Source organism: Anopheles arabiensis, chromosome 2, assembly GCF_016920715.1.
Source record: "Anopheles arabiensis isolate DONGOLA chromosome 2, AaraD3, whole genome shotgun sequence".
Lineage (NCBI taxonomy): Eukaryota > Metazoa > Arthropoda > Insecta > Diptera > Culicidae > Anopheles > Anopheles arabiensis.
In genome coordinates, this window is record NC_053517.1 from 84,058,587 (window position 1) to 84,073,601 (window position 15,015).

General features: G+C 41.9%; 1 protein-coding gene across 12 annotated transcripts in view; it reads left to right on the forward strand.

Moving 5' to 3' along the window:
* The window catches only part of LOC120897239 (potassium voltage-gated channel protein Shal), a 114,475-nt gene that overhangs the window by 11,673 nt on the left and 87,787 nt on the right, over nt 1-15,015 (forward strand). For all 12 annotated transcript variants that reach the window (XM_040301947.1, XM_040301939.1, XM_040301951.1 and 9 more), the window contains one exon: nt 7,852-7,897. The gene's annotated coding sequence lies outside the window, so the exon portion shown is untranslated. The remainder of the gene's footprint in view (nt 1-7,851; nt 7,898-15,015) is intronic.

Here is a 15,015-nt window from a genome sequence, read left to right on the forward strand (position 1 = left end):
TTACGGTGGAGGTTTTTTTTGTGCGTGTGTGTACGCTTTTGTGGACACGTTTTTGTTGAGAAAATAAATGATATGACAACGCTGCTTCCATACCACCTGGTGGTGACCTGGTGGGTGGCACCAGTGGTTGGACAAGCGTGCAGACGGGGCGGAATTGCAGCGTGTAAAGTACGCAAAGTGTTAAGTACGTCAGATGTCAATTATTGCTTACTAAGCGGTGCGCCATCGACGCAATTGCTGTTGCTTCGGGAACGAGGAGATAAATAAAAATGAAAAGCATTGTTTTTGAGAAAGGATTACGTGGGACGTTTGTTCTTTAACTTTCGTTTATAATTACGCCAGAAATTTAGGAAAAAAGGAAAAAAATTAGTGATGAGAAAGGATTATTCAAAATACAACAAATTTCATTTTGTTTGGACAAGTGATATACTGTGGTTACAAATTAAAAAAAAGCTTTTTGATCTGAATATTGAACTAAATTTTCTGTTATAGGTTTAACATTGATATTAAATGCAGAAGTGACATGTAAGAGCGATCAAAAAAGTACATAACAATTGGAACTCAACTAATTTTCTACATCAGAAGTATCGTTATGCTTTAAATTACGGACAGCTTCAAATTCCGATCATGCGGCATGTTTTTATACAAATGCTTCATATCCAGTTCCTGGTAACATCAGTTTTTAATTTTATATAACTGCCATGATGTGCTAGAATATAGTAAAAATGTGTCTGACCCCTTGTCAGACCATGATGCCACAGTAAATAAATATTTTCTGTCAGTTCACCACCCGAGGCTTTATTAGCAGTTTTGCTTCAAACCCACAACAGTGTTATTTATTCGATTATTCCTTTTAATCGCGTCTCTGTGCTATGTGAAAGTAGTTTTCAGTGTGAAAACAATAGTGTTTTATAATATTGCGCTCTGAAGTTAATTAAAACACGTATTTAATACTGTCCGGAATTCAGACCAATATTATTTATCTTGATTTTAATTCGGAACAGCCGAAGTAATTTGTGATGAATTGCATAAAAAAGTATTTTGACAATGGTAGTAACAAGAACAAAGATTCAGTGATAACAAAATTACGATATTTGAAGATAAATGTGCCCAATGACTTAATGGCTATGCAGGAAAGATCTTCAAATCGTGCAGCAGTACTTCGGTTGAATGCCGCACACCAATCCCATTATGAGGAAGACCGTCGTCCTGTCGACTAATGAGAACAATGACCCTCAGAATGTGTTGTTCAAACGTAAATATAAGTTAAAAAAAGGTGTAGTGTGTGTGTGTTAATATGAATATTATAAATGAAATTTTGAGGCTGTTCAGAATATGAATCAAAACGTCCGTGATTTGAAACAAGATCTTGAAACTGTCCGGAATTCAAATAAAAATATTGTTGCAGTTTCATAAGTTTTTGCAGCGTTTCAAGTAAAATTTTGGAAAATCCTTTGTTTTCTTCTCAATTTTAAGAGGTTTGCTGCAGTAAAATTAGATATGCTGGGGTGTGCGGTACTTAAAAGTAGTGCAAATGATACAGCAATTATGTAGTTTAAAAAAAAGGTTTTTAAAATTAGTTCAACGCAGGTTTATTGGACTAGCTATGAATTTTCCACTTTTGAGAGGAGTTTATTTTATTTTAGAATTATTTTTTTATGTTGATTTTAAGCTATAGGGACTGTTATTTGTTATCAGGTCTTCAGAAGCTTGAACAACCTCACAAAGTAAATCAAATTGTTAAATAATGAATTGAATGCACCTTCTCTATTAAGAATGTTTCTCATTATGCACCTGCCAGAATACTATACCTAGACGCACACTTTAAAGATCTAACGATTATTCATTATCGATGACAAGGCAACATAGAATTCAGATCGACTTATTTTGGATCTAATGATCCTTTTTCAAAAATGATAAGTGCCTATTACTCGCTAGGAAACAATGTCGAATTGAACTTAAACTTAAACAATTTACGGACCTTTTTACATAGCTTAGTATGACGCATCCATTTTTATTTGGTTTATTGACAGTTATGTTATGACAGTATGTTTTTCGATGCGTTTTTGTGTGCACAGGTCTTTAGCAGTAATTATAGAAATAAGTATGTTATGTAAGCTTATGTCAGCTGGATAACATTCGGAATAAATAATATTAATAATAATAACTTAACGACTGGTTTGATCAATTTGATTTTAATCTCTCGACTGATTCGTATAAGACGAGCCTTCTATTACTTTTCAATAGTTCTTTTCGGTGATAATAGTCGTCGATCTAGGAATTAGTTCAAAAGTAAATAAAGAGATGTTTCAATCAGTTGTCGTAAAACAAATATGCAGGAAATAAATAAATAAATAAATATAAATATTTTATCAATATGTTTAAGCCTCAGACTCTGACAGTTGCCACGATTTAAAACAAACAGTCTTGCAAAGGATGACAAACCTTGACAAACCTGACAAACCTTGCAAAGGATTACCTGAAAATGACATATAAAAAGCTTTAAACGTTTTTAATTACCCCTTCATTATTTGCTTTTAAGAGATTTTACATAATAATATGGTATTTTCTGGAATTTTATGAAAAAAAGTAAACTAACTAACAAGTACCAAGAGTAACAAGAGCCACAACACCACGGTGGAACTCTTATCTATTTTGAATCAAATCATTTAATGTACTGATGGTTCTAGTTACTAAAAATGTTTAGTATGTTGCACTTTCTACACATACTACTCGTTGGAAATTTGTGCAAACGTCAATCGATGGACTATTACATGGAGTCTTACTTTCCGTAAATCACACGCCCCGGGATGATTTATTGACGGGCTAAAAAGAATGGAACTCTCTTACCGATGTAAGTAAACCGTACCATACCATCGAGCCAACCCCCTCAAACGAGCTCCAATCTATCGATAAAATCGTGTCCGTACGCCATGGCCTTTTCCCTCGGTACGCAATACCCACACGAACGTTCCCTTCCAGTGCGAACCATTGCGGGTGCGGGTGCGAAAATAATTCACTAGCGTAACATCCATCGATCATTTGCAGGCGTGTTTGGGTGGCGCTTTGGAACGTGATTTTTACCTGTAATGGGCGTAAATCGCCTCACGGCCAGTAGCCCACAGTGCCTTGAGCTATTGAGCTGGCAGTCATGCTTTCAGGGCGCGCTAGCGCGTTACTAGCGCACAAAGTTAAACTTTTCAAACATCATTGCCTTGATTGGGTGGCCATCTTTGCACGGGGGTCAATGCTAGTAACGTTACGAACTACGGAGGCGCTGGGAAAAATGTTGATTATGTGCACTTTTCAAATTTCGGTCACTGGATAAGGAGGAATTTCCTTCTCCCCCCCCCCTTGTTGCGCGTTGCGTGGGGCAAGCTAGCAGCGGGCGAACTTTCAATCCAAGTTCAAGCGGGCGTAGAGGTTCTAAAAATAGCATCAAACCGGCTACCACCCACCTGCACTTCCTCGTGTGGGCGCCACCTAGTGTAAATCACCTTAACTGATCCGCACACACACACACGGTCGCAGCACACGCACGCACACACCTCCTATCCTGTAGGGAAAATCAGTTCGTTTCTATGAATATGAGCGTTAGTCAGCGTGTTTTGTCTCCTGCCGTACGGACGATTTGCCACCCGTTATGTTGCGTGTGTGCGAGGGGGGGGGGGGGGTGGAGGGAGGGTTGCCATTTTCCCCCCGTTTTCCGCGTGGTCGTCCCGCCTTCCCCATTCCAACAACGGCTGCATGTGTCAGGTGTCAGTCAGCGGCAGTCAATTTACATTGAACCCAAATTTATCGTCAAAACATTTGGGCCCGATGACGCGGCACACGCGGGGTCGTTGGCGTGATTGTGGTCGTTGATCGAGATGATGTTCATCGAAATAATACCCCCAACGGCGTTCGCAGTGTGTGTGTGTGTATATGTGCAGCCCAGTACAGGGCCTGTAGTGTACAAACGAAGAATGGAAGCGTTTGCAAAAGGTGGTCGTCTATTTTCCAGCCCGATCCCGTGTGGCCGATTCTGGAAGTGAAACCATTTGAACGGAAACAAACAAAAAAAAATTTTATTATACTTCAAAATTAGTTATGGTAATATTTCAATAATTTTTGCTCTGCAATTGAAATTGCCCCTTTATATTTTTAATTTAAAAATATAAATCTCATTACATAGTTTTTATTTAGTCTTGCTATCAAAGCCTTTTCCGACAGTGTGTGACACTTTTCTTAATTTCAGTCAATCGTACGAGTTATTCAGCTGTACCGGCGAACTCGTTCGTTCCTGGGAACGTTCACCGCGACGCTCATTTTCATTCATTTAATAGCCCTCTAGATAAAAAAATAGAAACCCGTATAGATTTTGTACTGGCCAACCTAGTGGTACAACCCTGTCCACTCATGAGCGACGAATGTTTCTCGTCGAACGAGTTCGCCGGGACGGCTGATTCTCTGAAAAAACTGTTAATGAACCGTAAAATAAGGTGAAAAAAGGTTATAAATGTATGAAAGCTGTTTAGAAACACCTGTAAATTTAAGATATTTTTTATTTAATTAACAATAATTTCTCATTTTTTTCTCAACCCACTTACTCATCCAATAATACACCCCTTTTACGCAAAGATCATTACACCAAACAGAAGAAAAAGGCATTTTAAATAGAAATAACGAAATTTGAAGCGTAGAAATAAATCAAACAAACATGACAAAACATGTTCTATTTTTTATGTCTGTATCATAAAGCCTATTCTCTCATGTCTCGTTCTAATTCCATTCCGTTAACCAGGAACAAAACTTGTTTGATATTCAAAAATCGGATTGCTGCAAAAAAGAAGAAATACTCAAGCGCACATCTGAAAAAAAAAACGCAGTGCAAAGAATTGAATTTTGATAGCGATTTCCCGCTTTACATTGGGCGACATCCTGCGCACCGGAATTAAGTTATTTCGTTTGCCGCGTTCACGTTTACAAAACTTTCTATCGAATTATGCTGCCTCGATGAGGTTCGCTCTGAACGTTTTTGTTTCCTCAGTCCCAAAACATTGGAGCATAAATGAATCATACTGTGAAAAGAGAGTAGAAAAAAATGCGGGAAAACTCGACATTGAAGAGAAAAAAGAAAACAGCTCGTGCATAGGAATTTTCTCCAACAGAAAAAAACCCACGCCTGCATTTGGCCGACACCGATCGAGGCAAATAAAATCGCTGGTTCATTGCACCGCACCACCATTGCCAGCAGAAAGCCATTTGTTACCTTTTTCCAATCGGATTCGAGTTTTTCGCTTCATTCCTCTTGCTCGTTTCTTCCTTGCCTGCCGAACCGAATGAGTGGGGATCGTTTGTCACGTGCAGGATGAAAGCGAACGAAACAGAGGAAAGCATGAAAAAACCCCCCTCTGGAATAGTGGAAAACGAAAAGCACCACCCACTCACAAATGGAACTAGGGAAGCTTGCTGACCCAACTCCATGTTCCGCTTTCCACTGGCGTCAGTTCCTCCATCGGAACGGAAATTGATTTTCGAGGATTATCCCTTTCGAGGGGCGAACTTCCGCAATCGCGCATAAGTTGGTGCCGTTTGCAGCTCGCGCTCTTCAATTCCATTATCGTTTCGGCTTAGCGATGACATTGGTGTTGGTGGCCGTGCGTGTGTGTGTGTGTGTGTGTGTGTGTGTGTGTGTGTGGGTGCCTTTCGTTTGTTTTACCGCTTTGCGAGGGAACTTTGCCCGGATATTCCAGTCGGGAGGTGGGTTCGAACGTGCCAAGGGTTACAATTTTATATTTTGATGGATATCAGTGAAATCGTTTTTTTGTTGCTGGTGGGAACGCGATTGCTCCGGATTTTACAATAGTTTGCCCGAACTGGGAATCGGTGGGAATACAAATCATATCGGATGGGTGGCGGAGATGGTACGCTGGATTATTGGTCGTGTCGACAGGCATCGATGATGGGGAACAACCATCAACAAGCTACAGCTTTTGACTGGGACTGGGCCGAACATCAAACGTTACGCGGATAAAATGGTGGAACACAAGGAATGTGAGCAGGATAACGTGTGTGTGTGTGTTGAACAATGAATATTGCTGGTTTGCTGTGTGGTAATGATAAGCGGATTGGTTGGTTAATGCTTCGATGCTTGTGGTGTTGTGTGGTGAAAGTATTGCTGCGAAGCGATGGTTAGTGTCGATGAAAGATATTTAAACTTAGAGAGCTTTGTTTGATGCATTATCGTTGCTTTCTGTGTTTGGTTTGTTGTATTTTAGGTTTATTGTTTGTTTGTTTCAATTGTTTGACATTGTTCATAGTCCTTGTATTAAGTAAATAAGCCTTACCCTTATATGATTATACTTGGAAACTGTCTAAGAATCACAACCAACGGAATACTGCCATTGTATCTGCATGTTTTCAATATTGATTTATTTATTTATTCTTGATTAAGTATTTGGCCTCCGTGGCCTACATACATTGCTTATAAAGACGCCCATTGTTACTAAAACTATTAAAGATTACTAGGATCTTCCTTTGAATTTTGCCAACTACGCAATTACTAGATCTACAATATCCCTTCTTAATCGCAGAATTCGAACTATCTAAACAGTTTCAAGCCAACCTTGAACAAAATCTAGTTATAGGTTATCAATCAACTTCTTCTTGATAATCATCAAACGATTACCTTGTTCGTCATCTGATCGACCACATACACGGTCGTGTTGAACTTTCCATTGTTCGTCTCCAACGTGGTGCATTGTGATGCTTTAGCTCAGCCTGCTCCCGATTGAACAACGGTGACTCAGAAGTAACCTCATATCTGTATCGTTCTTCCACATCTGATGCAGCTCCTGCCAATCGTTCTTCAAAGCCTTTAGATGCTCGAACAAAATCATGTACTGCGGGTTCTTGGACATCAGACTCTCTCCGAATTCCATTATCTTTTTGTAGTCCTGACTGAAGTTGTCGATCTTGTTCCGGATGCTCTGGTACTTATGAAGGAGCTCATCCGCTTTACGCTGCAAGGTGGGCGTATCCTTCGATACAACGTCCGTTTGCGTCTTGGTCAGCCACGACTGAACATCATAGTTCTCTCTGACGTGTTGTTCAACAGGATACTCCTTCCGGTCGTCATCAATATCTTCTTTTCTCTTTTTCTTGTATAATGGTTCGATCAACTTCTCTTTATTACGAGCAAACACAATATTTTTCAACTTCTTCGGCGGTTTCAAGCGCATACTGATGTCAACGTTCTCACATACCTAGTTGCTGATCATTCCTTCCTTAAAATTAAGACAATTTGTTATAACCATCTAATATCCCGAGAACTTCTTGGCGAATGTATTTCGAAATCGTTACAAATTTTCTTCACCATAGTTTTCTCTGGTAAACATCCCAAGTACTCATCCGAGAAGAAAGTCAGCAGCAACTACTTGGCCTTGCAGTCCATTTCCTCGAACTTGGCCACTTCACTAGCCTCTGCTGGAACGTTTTTCACTATAGCGTCCCATACCTTCCTACGTACTGAAAGCCTCAGAAATACTTCCACGCATAACGTCCACGTGTCGTAGCCTGTTCCGGAAGACTTTAGGATTTTGTGAACCGCCACTTCTTTCTACATGTCTGTACCTACCACTAACTCTTACATTATTCTTTTATATACTACCAAGATCTACCTTTGTATTGTGCTTAGAGCGTAATTATTACATCTAAAAAAGCTTAAAATTAAAGGACCTTTAACTAAGCATTCCTGTGATATAAAGCATCATAAACTTCTGAACATCGTAAACATTTATTGTTAAATGTATGACCTTATACAAAAAAAAAGTATCACTTCTAAAATAATCCTTTCACGTTTCGTTTCAGCATTTTACCACGCAACATTCACTTCGTCGAATCCCCTGCCAAAGTGGTAAGTGCTAGTGTAGTGACACCTGAACTAAGCTCATCCTTCCATCTATTTCCCTGTCCGTCAACGATTTCCACCACTAAGCTCCCTCCATCCATTCGCGCTAAGCATTTAGCAAAGTGAAGTCGGCTGTTGCTTTTAAACGGATTTACTTTCTTTCCGACACATTTATTCAATTTTTCGAATACACGGTTTGCTACTTTCTCGGTTCGGTTGGGTTCCCGTGCCAAAGGTGAGCGGCTCGATTGGATCATCATCGTCTGCCGTTGCACAAACGCAAAACAAAAATCCGCTTTTCCATTCCGCGCCAGCACGGTGATGATGATGGTGGATCCATACTGGAAGCATCGCTTTTTATGGGGAGACTTTCGTGGTACAGAAAGAAAAGATAAATTGTAAGCGTTTGAGATGAGCAAAGCGAAAGGAATCAAAAGCTAGATAAAGTAAAAAGTCCCCAGCACTTTTGTTGAGGTTTACAGGAAGAAAGTACACTCGGTAAATGTGACAAATAAGCACATTTTCACCTTTCGCAGTAAATTTACCGTTTATGCTTTTTTTTCTCTCTCTCTCTATGCTTTTGCATAGTGTAGTGGAGATTTGAAAGTGTATGAAAAAATAAATAAATAAGCGAAGCGAACTATTTGCGATACACTTCACTGTACACGTTTGTAGCAACCATCTCGCTTACCTTCTCCTGTCTCGTGGCACATAAAAGCAAGATGAATTTATGTTACAGCTCGCAATCGCAATGTTTCACCAATCATCTCCCAAGCCCGAGCGCCTGTTTCGCCGTTTCTGTTCGTGCTTTAATTTCTTTGCCACCCGTTGGAAAACAAAGGCACATTTTTCGTCCTGTTTTTTTCTTTGTTTACCCTTTCGCTCACTCGCTATCTCAAAGGGAAGGGTTAGCATTTGCACCGCAATGCATCATACAAAGCTCTAGTCGGTTCCGACGGTGCATCGCATCACACGGTTGCACAGCGCGTACGTACGTAAGAAATTATGAAAAGCGACAGTTATTTATTTCACTCTTCACCGGTGCCGAGCGACGTGCCTTGGGTATGATAGCACACTATCAAGGCTATCAGGCGTTGTGTGTGTGTGTAGTGCAAAAGCTGTGAGAAAGAACGACAATCAGGAACAAGGACAACGAGATCCGTTTGTATGTGAATGTGTTTGTGGGGGGGGGGTTCTGCTTTGAAAAAAGGAAATAAGCACAAAAACAAAAGAACCAACACGAGGCACTGTCGCTGGATAGGAAGTGCTTGTGCCACCCTGCAAGGACATCGAGCATGATGCTGAACGCCCCGCAACGGTTATTATGTGTCTCTTGTTCCGTGCAAGCAGACAGCTGCAGCTTCTTTTATTTTACTTTTGCTGCTGCGCTGTGTCTCGTTTCTCACTACGCGCTTATTTTATTCATCCGTCAGTCAGAAGCTTGTGTCCTCTATAATTGCCACCAGCGGCACATCACCACCCCGTCACTGTCAGTCGCTTAGCTCCGCGCGTCAGGCCGGGTGAACAGCTGACAGAATGCGCTTGGATGGAGTGATATGTATGTGTGAGTGTGTCTGCATTATAAATGACATTGCCAGAATTTTTAATAACATTTTCACACACAAGTTGTTTTAGCGCTGTCTGTCGTACCGAGAAGTGTGTCCTTGGAATTTTGTGAATTTTTTTTGAGTTTGTTTTTGCTTCCCCACCGGCTTTTGGAATGATGATGAAAATTTCCACAACCATCAACGAAAAAAAGAGAAAAAAGGAACAAAACACATGCTTTTAGTTGTGTGCGAAAGTTGTGGTTAAAGGATTCAGGTCGTTTCGTGTCCCATCACCGGATCATTTCGGGCATACCAGACAGGAGAAAAACGCTACAAAAAAACGAGGGAATTCTCCAAAACATATTCTACCTCGAAAGACAAATGAGGGGCCCACCCTGCTCAGGGACTCGGTCGTTCTCTCCGGCTCTCGAGTGTGCTTGTTAATGAGTTTTATCTTACACACCGAGGCGCTGAGGTAGTGCCGGTGAATTATGACCTCCCCGGGATTCGTATCAATCCTTTTTTACGGGTGCGATTTCAATCCGCCCGTAAGAAACGTCACCGAGCCTGTTTTTTTTTTTCGTGCGTGTGACTCCCGCTTGCTTATCTGGCTCTGATTGTTTGTTTATATCCACAGAGCGGCAATGCTTTTGGTTCGCTTAGTTGAATTAGACGAAAGTAAAAAAGGGTTAAGCAGACAGTAGTGTCCCTTTCGAGGGTGGTTTCTACCCCTGTTCGGTGTGATTAGTGTAGTTCGGGGCTTTTTTGCTGCGCTTTCATCACAGTAAGAAGCGTAAATTCAAGTGCAACACCCGTTGTCAACACGACTGAGATTTTGTGGCCATCCTGAAATAGGGATTAAGTGCTGTGAAATGGAAAAGAACCGCATGACCGTGACCCTGACATAAGAGGCTTCCGAATGATTCGTTGTTAAACAGTGCTGAAAGCTTGTGGTTGACGAATGATTGCAATGATTAAACGCTTTTAAAGGTTATTTTCTTTTTTAAGCGTTGGTGCCATGACCAGGATACATGTTTAAAAATTCATTACTGATTTAAATAATCCTATCAGGTTTTGCTTCTTTACATCTTATATTTTGTGTACGTTTATATTGTATACATTATTTCTTACCTTTGCTTACCCAAAACACTTATCACAATTTGCATTACCATCCATATTTATTAACTTTGCTGCAGAGTTCGGGACCCGATACACATCCTTGTTCCACGACATATTTGAAAGAATTCTGTTTCGGCACACCGATCGATTGTTGCTGACCGCACGCATACCCAGCAGTGTCTTAAAGCTTCCTCGAAAGGGAATGAAAATAGGTGTAGTGAAAACCCATTTCTTTTTTTGCTATTCACATCCCCTTTTGTGCGACTGTTTCGGCAAAGGATAAGGTAGAGAAAGGCTGCCCCGCCAGTATAACAAATTGCTATCGATAAGGATCTGTCAATAACCCTGAATATATAATCGAAGCATGAATAATAATAGTGACCAGTAATAAAAGGAAAGGAAACACACTCAACCCACCAGAAAACCTTCCTGTTTTTCCTTCGTTGCTTACTTGCGGACATGCTTGAGCGCGAAAAATCGAATGTCTGCGGTCGTTGTAGCGTTTAGGCCGGGTGAAAATAGAAGGTGAAAAGTAATGGGTCCCCGGGTTTGGTAGCTTTTTTCTTTGCTGTTGAAGGATCGGTTCCGTGTTGGCAATGCAATGATTGTTGTTTAATGCATGAGCTGTAATGGTGTGAACTAATGAATCCTTCCTGGTTTTAAATGAATGTTCTAAAAACAGTTGAAGAAATGGAGGTTTGGTAACAATTTGCAGAAATGTTGGTGAAATATGTAGCAGTATAACCGGTTTCCTGGTAAAAAAGCTAATTTAAATGGGAGACATAACCCAAGAATGGTATCCTTGAAAACGTCTTAGTTGTTGAAATTCTTCCAGAAATTCTTTACCTTCAATCAACCATACCTGCCTGCTGTTTCTGTCGCACGCTTGTAGAATATCAGAACTGGTTAAAAAATGAAATAATTTCATTTGCCTCTTAATTTTAAGACCTGTTTGCCGCCCGTCCGAGAAGGTGAGTCAGACGGGCAAATTGAGCCACGGGCACAAATGAACCAAAGACTGTCATAATTGGAACGCGACGGGCACGGCTGCTCGATAAACTCCTCGCACCGGACGCGCTACCGGGAATGGTAGCCCGTGGAATGTTAAACTGCGCTCGGCAGTACCGCGGTGGTAGACACATTTTTTCATAATTTATTCTTGCCGACGGTCAGGAATTCGGCTAGGAGCCGTCAACCTGGAAAGGGAGCCGTTGGAAGTTCCAATGACTTGCTTGAGTAATTTCGCCGATGTTGACTTGCTGACCCTCTACGGTGTAGTTTTGACTGTGACGAGTTTCTTTCCGTCTCACCGGTATAAAAGTGGACCGAAAAGAATGCTGAAAAACGAGAGAAAAATGAATTGTAATGAAACAATTAACTAGAACACGCGCGACACGCGCCCTTGTACGATTTAGGAGCACTATATCTTTGCAAACAATTGCTGGCAATCGTAAACCGGGAGCGTGAAGGACACTAACGCACATATTTTTTTGGACTTGGACACGATGAAATAAGCACGAACGATTTTCTTATCAAACGGAAACGCAGCCCTTGACAAGATTGATAGAAACATTAACTTTAATTAAGGAAGCTTGCTGTATCCCCTTGACAATGGAAGTGAGCAAACAAAGGGATTAGACTTTAATTTTGCAACGGTTTTGGAATGCTTTTGTACAAAAAGGTGAAATATTAAAGTTTGATTGAAAGGTGCTGTGTGCAGTGAGTAGCTGCTTGACATCTGTCAAGTTGACATTTCCGCCGTCGGTACTAATGATTGTCAGTTGACGTTGAGAAAGCGTTTTGTAGTAGCAGAATTGCCTACTTTAGGGCGTGTTTTTAGTACTTGTTGAATGCAGGTACGTTAGAATTGTTCTCAAAAGAAGAGCTTTCTTTTTACACTGAAAATGTGTTTTCATAACATATTCTTAATCATAGAGCTTAGTAAGCAAGAAGCTTTACTTTTCTTCGTTGTGTTTGTCGCTTGACATGCGCTAAGCACAACAAATGGTGATGAAAAGTGGTCAACCGATAATGGGATTAAAATATATACATCAATTCATTCCCACACTTACCACAGCCATGGCATTCCCATTCATCGCCCTATTTACCTTCTTTTTACAGATAACAAGCAGAAGCTTTTGCAACACGTTTCGGTATGCCAGTAATTTAGGTAGCAAACGCGTCCTTGGCAACAAGAATTGCTTCCGCTCGGGCAAAACTAGGCAACAATTGGCTTTCCTTGTGGCTAGGACGCAATCCAACTGTATTTTGGCACTTTATTTCTCTCTCTCCGACTACCTTTTTCTCTCGTATTTCTTCATTTGTGCTCTTTCTCTTTCAAGCGAGAAACTCTCGCTTTTATTACTCTTCCTGCTCTAGTTGCCCATACGATCGGGAGGAAGCAGTACATTCGCTTCCAGCGCGAATGGTAATATCCTTCCCCCTTTGGTTGCGGCAAGAGGCACTTACACCACCCCTTGGCGCGTTTCCAGGCGGGTTGAGGGTTGCTTTGGAATATTCGATCGCACCTCCTCTGGCTTTATCTTCCGGCTTCCAGTGTACCAGGCTGCTTGCGCCTGGCGGTTGATTCTATTTATAGACAGCGTACTGTTCACACACACACACACAGTAATGTCGTTCCGTTTCCAATTTCTTGCGAAAGGCCTGGTGATAAATTTACTCCCGCAGTCTCGTTGCGCCTGCCATTCCCTGCAGTTGGGCCGGTTTGGGAAGGGCGTGCGGCTGCTTTCCGTCCCCTCCCACGAAACACTCCATTGCCGTGTGCGGAAAGTGTCGCACCGAATGACAGCAGATCCTTCAATTAGTCGGGCTCCCGACTCCCGGCGCCTCACTCGGACGCGAAGCTCGGTGTTTTGTGGACTGGTTTTATGACGCTCGGCTTTTGTGAAAGCGAAACGGAGGCTCGAAGCTTGGAGAGCGAGTTCAACGAGAAATCAGTTGAAGTACCAGCGTTGCTGCTCGTTAGTTGCAAAACTCTCGCTAGATCTTACACAGAAAAGTATGTGTTTGTGTGTTGTAGCTGCTGCAAGAGTCGCATGTACTGAAGGATCAATTGACCAAACCCCGACCGTGAGCGAAAACGGGCTATCCACATCGAGCACTGGGCAAACACTTGCCTCTCTGTTCCGGCAGGGAAAGTGTAAGCAAAATCTCGGATGTCTGCAAAAAAAAACGCCACTGCAGAGGGCGCTTCTTTTCATCCCACTGACTGAGAAGGCCTGTGTCAAGTGGAGTCACACGCTCCACCACGAGCTCGATGCGGAAGGAGGAAACGACCGGGGACGCGTTAGTGACGCCCTTCGGCCGGAACAGCCCGGAAAGGGTACGGAATTACAGGCCCCACCGTTCGTTATTGATTTTGCTTCATTCAATTAAAATACGTCACTCGGGGGAGAAGATCCTTCACGCGAAGGATGCGAACGAGTGGCATCTGCGGGGCGGATGCGTTTTTATTTTCACGTTACGCGCTCCACAACCAAACGTCAAGCATCGGAATAAGGGCCCTCCATCGACGGGAGGAAAAATCGAACACACTTCTCACGAGAGAACCCCACACACATCCTTCTTCAATCACAAAGGAGGTTTTACCAACCGGGGAAAGTATTGGTGGGGGAAGGCGCGTACGTCTGGTGAATCACAACCGTTGGGAGGTGGTTTGAAAGAAAGAAAGGAAGAGAAAAAAAGAGAATACGTTTGGTAGGGTGGTACGTTCGATGAATACTAATTCGAGGCGACCACGCTGGATGAGCGCGTGCCCGGGAAGCTTTATGGAGGTTTATTTTTGTTTTCGTTTTGTATCCACAACAGGCAGACGCACGAACGCACAGGCTAGGGAGAGGGAAGAAAAAATATCATAAATGTTTAACAAGTGTAAGTGTGTTCATCACTTTACTACACTGAGCGGAGCTTGTTGTGGTTGAGGTTTGGTCATAAAATTTTAAGTCTGCTGGTGTTTTAATGCTATCGAAATCGATCAATTAGCAGCATGCGTGAAGAATTTTAAGTCATGATCTTAGTAAAAGATATGTTGGTAGTGTTTAGTGGCTCATAAAATTAGTAGTTTTGCTTTGAAATTTAAATAGAACGGAAAGGTTAAGGGAAAATCCGCAGTCAACTCCGATCCGAATCCAAAAATTTCGGAATCGACTCCAGAAGGTAAGTCCGGCACAGAATTATCTGAAGTCGTTCGGAATTGTTCGGGTTCGTTCGGACTCGGCTGGAGTCGGAGATATCCGGAATCGGAGACATCCGGAGTCGTATGGAGTCGGCCGGAGTGGTTGGGAATTGTCCGGAGTAGTTCGGAATCGATTGGAGTCGGCGTCGACTCTGGAAGACTCCGAACTACTCCGGACGACCTCGAACGACTCCAAATGACTACGAGCAACTCCGGACGACTCGAAACTCTGACTCCGAACGATTTTGGTGATTCGTAAGTAG